Source organism: Rissa tridactyla, chromosome 5, assembly GCF_028500815.1.
Source record: "Rissa tridactyla isolate bRisTri1 chromosome 5, bRisTri1.patW.cur.20221130, whole genome shotgun sequence".
NCBI classification, from domain to species: Eukaryota; Metazoa; Chordata; class Aves; order Charadriiformes; family Laridae; genus Rissa; species Rissa tridactyla.
The window spans coordinates 13410294-13416293 of record NC_071470.1 but is presented as its reverse complement, the minus strand read 5'-3'; positions in this window follow the sequence as shown (position 1 = coordinate 13416293).

The window sequence follows — 6000 nt, the reverse complement described above, 5'->3', positions numbered from 1 at the left end:
TTTATGCAATAATGTTACCATAGACTAACATAATTAGACTTGTTTCTTTTCCTTCTCAATTTTGTTAACTCTGAAGAACTACAGTAGCCATAATGTTACATATTCAAGGTAAGATACCCAGCCACTAAATACTTCTAGATTTGAGCTTTCAAAAAAAAAAAAAAACCCAAAACAATGCAAATCCAGCCTCACCACATTCAGATCAGAATAGTACGGATCTGCTCTTAAAGAGCATCTTCAGCAAAAGCGCTATACCTCAATTTTTACAAAGCGTTTGTGCATCGCCCATGAGCTTTCTGTACCCGCTTTTATGGGGTTTTTTTTCAAGTGGAATAAAAATTAGTCCTACTGTATTTGTTACCACATAATGGCAGCCCACAGCAGCATGCTTCCAAAGACGACAGTGAACAGCTCAAATCAGTAGTTACGCCCCAGTGTCTCAGCATTTAGAGTGCAGAGGAATTTGAAGAAATAACTGTTTGAAGGATTATAAGTATTACATCACGCATCATTTCAAAGTTAATAGTTATACAAGGAAGTATTTCCATAGTGTCTGTGAGAAGTATCACTCAAGGAGATGTAAGTCAATTCATGTTTTCAGAGACGCAGGGATCTTCAAAAGAAAGAAAGGGCAGCAGAGACAAATCCCACTGAGTTTCCAACTAAATCAGCTGGTTGGATCTAACTAGAATTTTATTTCCACAAAGTAGCAAAGTTGAAATTGATGATAACAATTGTGCCATCTGTAATTTTGTATTAAAAAGTAGAAAACAAACACATGTTCATTCCTGGAAGCAAGGGATACCCCAGCCCAAGAGTGGCCAGTTTTCTTGACTCCCTGGTTTCCTGTGGCTGGTAATTACAACATGTTCTCCCAAAAGTTGGCAAATGTCAGGGATCAGACCTGAGGAGAGGTGTGCACACAGTTTCCTACAGATTTCTTTACTCCGATGAGGAACAGGAGGCACAGATGAGTCTTATGGCACCCTGGTGACATTGGGTACACTGCTCCTGAGGACTTGCCTCTCCCTACCCGGCTGCTTATCGCCCGGCACAACCACAGCCAAGGAGCTGCAGGCAAAGTGGGAGCAAGCTGCATCCATCTGAGGAGCGATAGGTCATCTCCTATCTGTATAAAATCCATTTCCCTTCTCTACCGCCCATTTTTTCCTAGCAGTGTTTATACTATGTTGCCTAACATAGCATTTTACTGAAAGGGAACTATTATCAGTTAAATTTTATTTTGCATTGAAAGTGTTTCATACTTTTAGGAAAGTCACGATATACAAGCCGAGTCAATGTAGGTACTGAGATGACTGTTATCAATGCCAGCTGGTACAGAAACATTGATCAGGGCAGCAGGCGGCAATGCCCGCCGTTAGGAATTACTAGGGAATACAAACGAGCGATGTGTAGAGCTTCTTCACCAGTTCCTCATTGCCTGGCAGGAAGGTCAACTGAGGACCTTATCGCCAGCTGACATTACAACTTGTTAATCAGAACATAATAATAAATGAAACACTCCTACATGTTAATGTTTGTCACACCCTGTAAGACCTGGACCTCCTAACAGATCAGGACCTGCTGCACCTTCCCTTTGTGCAGCAGGCTTCCGCAGAATCAGTCTGGAATGATAAATCGCCAAACAAGAAAGGGAATAGGTTTAATTTACTCATTACAAAAAATAAAAGGCTGCAAAACAGGCATTTGACATCATTGCTAATCTAGGGGGGTCCTCGAAACCATCAGACTGGCTCCAGCATCCCGGTCTCATCCCAAGTTCAATGGAGCAACAGAGAGCTGTCTACTCTCTGCTACAACCTTTAACCTCCAGTCTATTAAAAAATTGCATAATTTTACCAGATTAATCAGCCACTGAGTACAACTTGAGGTGATTCTGGACAAATGGCTCTTCTGAATAGGCTACAACCTGTATGCTTATCCCCACCCTAAAACAACTCCAAGTAATTTTTCAACATTTGCACCATATCGGCAACCAAAAGAACTGCCACACCTCATCCCACACATGACATTTGGATTAACTTTTTAGTGAAATTTAAACAACATTTAGATCAAGAATATTTTAGTGGCCACTAACAATAATATTTTGGTATCATAAAATAAAAAAATACATAGAACATATGGAAGTCTTGCATGCTAAGCAAACTGAATTTTCCGTAACTGCAAAAACTAGCCCCAGGAGGGAGACAGCAGTAGTGCCATGTGTGCTGCCCGTTCCAATACACATCCCAGTAAATGGCTTTGAATTCAGCAAACCAGCACCCAACTTTACAAACAGAGAGAGTGAGACCATGAGCCAGTGAACTTTCCAGCTTTGTGGTTATACACAGAAATAAATTGAAAGAAAGCAATACATTCCGCAGATTTGCAGTGCTAAATACTCTGTGAAAAATGACTGTCAGTAACCCATGTTTTTGCATTACCTGATTTCCCAAAGATATTCACAGACAGACCACTGGTCAGTAATTGAACCCAGCTGTTCCAATGGTGCGGAGATGTTACAACCCCTCCTTACAGCTACAGCGGACGTGTAGGAAGAGCCAACATCCAACACGATACTGAAACAAGACTTTAGGTAATAGAAAAGGATCCTTTGCCTTCTATTACAATAGTGAAGATCAGCTGTACTGGTCTTCAGGTTTTTTCTTGGAGACTCCTAACATCTGCACACAGATAGTTTCTATCTTATGGATCATCCAGCTAGTTCATGCACAGATGTCAGGCACATGGGCTAAAAGCAGTTAAATTGTACAGTTCCAAGCAAAAAGAAGTGTATGGAGCTGAGGAGGTGCCATTAACAAACCAAGAGCAGTAAAAGCGCAAAATTCTTCAGAAGGGCACGTTCCAAAATAGGAGGGTCCACGGTCATGCATTGGGAGTCCTACAACACATGCCACCGCTCCAAACCCCAGCCGTGCTGCCAGTTCTGAACGACACACACCAAGGCCTGGCTGCATCAAGAGCTGGAAGGCACGATCTTGAGCAAGGAAACAGCTGCCAGCTCTTGGCACGAAGTTTTGCAACAGGGGCTAATGACCCCACCACGTACAGACGTGAGAGCCACTTACTGCAGGTTGGCAGCATCTTAGCCCAGGGCCAGCATCTCCGGCCTCCCACTGGGCTCCTGTCCGCACATTTAACCACCAACTCTGGTAAAGAAACCAGAATTTGGCATATGAGCTCGCAAGGCGCATTGGATTTAAACTAAAACCTCTTTCAAAGCTTCAAAAGAGAATTAAAACCAAAAATTGGGAACAGGGTGTATAACCATAACTAGCACGTTTTCCCTCTTTCTACTACTTTTAGAAAAAAAAAAATCAAAGAAAACATTTCTCACTTGAGAGCAATAGCTTGGCAGCAAGCAAAAGGCGGTGGTTATTAGAGGCACGGGATGGAAAAACGTGGCTATTTACGGGTTACCCCTGTACAACACCATCTGGAGCTAGGAATTAGTGAGTACAAAAGAAACACAACCTCTTCCCATCAGTAGGTTGGAGTCATTTGGCTCGTTTTAAGTGATAAGGGTGAATAACGCTGTAACACCAAGCTCCGGCACTGTTGTATTTCAGTACAGTTAGTTTTCCTGCCCATAGGAAGCAGCCTTCAAGCTCAGCATAGATAAGGTCCTATTGCTAATTAGGTTTCAGGTAAACCCCCTTACAATTTGTGCCGGTGTTTCGTGCAATTTGTGAGTCTGAATAGATTATTTAAAGAAACTTGCACTGGAATTCCTCTTTAGCTAGGTTTCCCAAAGACAGGAGCTTCTACTGTCCCTAAGTGTGTGTCTATCAGAGAGTCTCACAATAATATTTGAATCCATTGGCAATTTCAACCAAAAGATAACAGAACAGTAAGGATCTGTGAGATAACACGTTCTTACAAGTTTCAACAAAGCAGGTAGCTGAGCAGAGGACAAAGCTCCTGTTAATCCGTCCCGCTTCTCTGGCAGAGAGGGACTCAATGAACCCCGACCTTACTAGTCGTCAGAGAATCCACACAGGAGGGCAATTCAATACCCAGATCCACGGGGAAAACAAGGTTCATTGGTTTTTGTGCTCTTGAAACTATTTATTTCCACACTTAAAATGATCTTCTAATCTCATTCTAATCTTACCTCTTGACAGCAGTATCCCACCTGATTACGAATGAAGCGGTCAGTGGCTAAAACGGCAACATGTTTGGAGCATGTATTTCTCCCAGGGCAGAGTCAATTAAATAGCTCCTCCGTGCTTGTCCAGGGCTTCAAACTAGGCTGGCGTCAGCCAGGCAACTGCAGTGATTTTGCTCATCTCTCTAATACCAACCCAGCTGAGCAGCCAGTCTGCGAACTCTCCTCGGATGAGTAAAACCACTGGTTTACAAGAGCTTTATCGTTGTGACGGCAGGCAGGATCAGCCCAAAATAGTGGGAGTCAGCTGCAGTCACTCTGAAGGATAAACAGAAGTCTTTCCACTTCATCTATATTCCCACACAATTCAAAACAATTAAGAAGGAATAGCAATAGTGGTAGAAAAAGTCTTAGAACACCACAAAAAATACAACATTTTCAATATGACAGAAATATTTATGACAACATTCCTGCACTTTATGCTACTGCTGAACAGAAGTTGCTGTTTCAGAGTTACCTGCTGCTTCACCTTGTTCACCGTTATAGAAAACGTTCCATCCCCTCGTACTGCAAGTAGAGGATTTCTTGAGATAAGCCATGAGGAAAGTCATCCAGGGCTGGCATCCATGTTCCACCAGCTGCTGCTGCTTCCCATCACTGACGAACTTCTCCCCCTCCTCGTGAATTCCCACATCCTGAGGATGCATTGCTAAAACCACCTTGGGAATATTCATCAAAAAAGGACTGTGTTACACCTGTTGTAAATGGGTTTTGCATTGAAAATCCATCTAAGATTGTATAAGTATGTTTCTTCCTACCCCCATAGGCATCCACCCTGCAGCCCAAAGAAGGCAGGGGATCACAGAATATTGAACTTCAGCATATGACGATACTGAAATGTATATGCGCAGGGTGAAAGAATTAAGAGACAACTGAGAAATCTGGCATTTTTTAAAGGAAGAACAGGTGATTTTGGGCTACTTACTGTCTTGGAGTGCAGAGTGAACTCTAATTATGTTGTCTTCTCCTTGGCGTGTTTGTTTCTCAATTATTGTATAAGTCATTTTGAATCTCAAAGCGTTATAAGAACATCACCATTTGTCTTCTGCTGGTGCCAGTCTAAGAAATAGCATGGTAGTCATTCTTTTACACTTTTTTTCTTGGCAAAATCCATTGAGTATCATTACCAATAAGGAGCTAAGATGTCAGCAGAACCATGTCATCTCTCTAGAGACGACCTCTAATCAGTATGTCTTTTAACTTATCACTGCCTATTTGTATAAGCACAGTCTTAGAGAAAAGTATAAAATATCAATCACACCACCACAAGTGTTCATAAAGATGGTTTCTTTTGGCAGATTATGCATTTCAGTGAGAGCATCAGCAACCTTGTTTGCATCTGTGAACATAGCAGTTTCCTTGTTCCCACATCTGTCTTGACCTAGCTGGCAACATATTACCTGATTTTTTTAGATTTTCAGAGGCAACTAACTTTGAATATGGTGTGCTGCATAAAAGAGCAGCTTTACAAAACAAAGGTGGCAAATCATCATTTCAAAGAGAGAGCTGAATGAGACTTTGGCATAGGTAAAGAATTCAGGATTGGGTTTTACAAAGGCAGTTAATAGCAGTTCTCATCAGATCATCCATCTAAAATCAATATTAAAAGAAACATGGGAGATCTGAAACCTCTGCATTCCCAAGAAAAAAAAAAATCCTTCTTTTACTGTAGCCATCAAAAAAAAAGTTATTTAATCTATATGATGCTAGGAATCCTTCCCCCCCACCACCAAAGCAGTACCTGTGGACCTGTAGTAGTTTCCAGTTAAAGTCCCCACACTTTCCAGTGCCTTTCATTATTGTATTAGCTA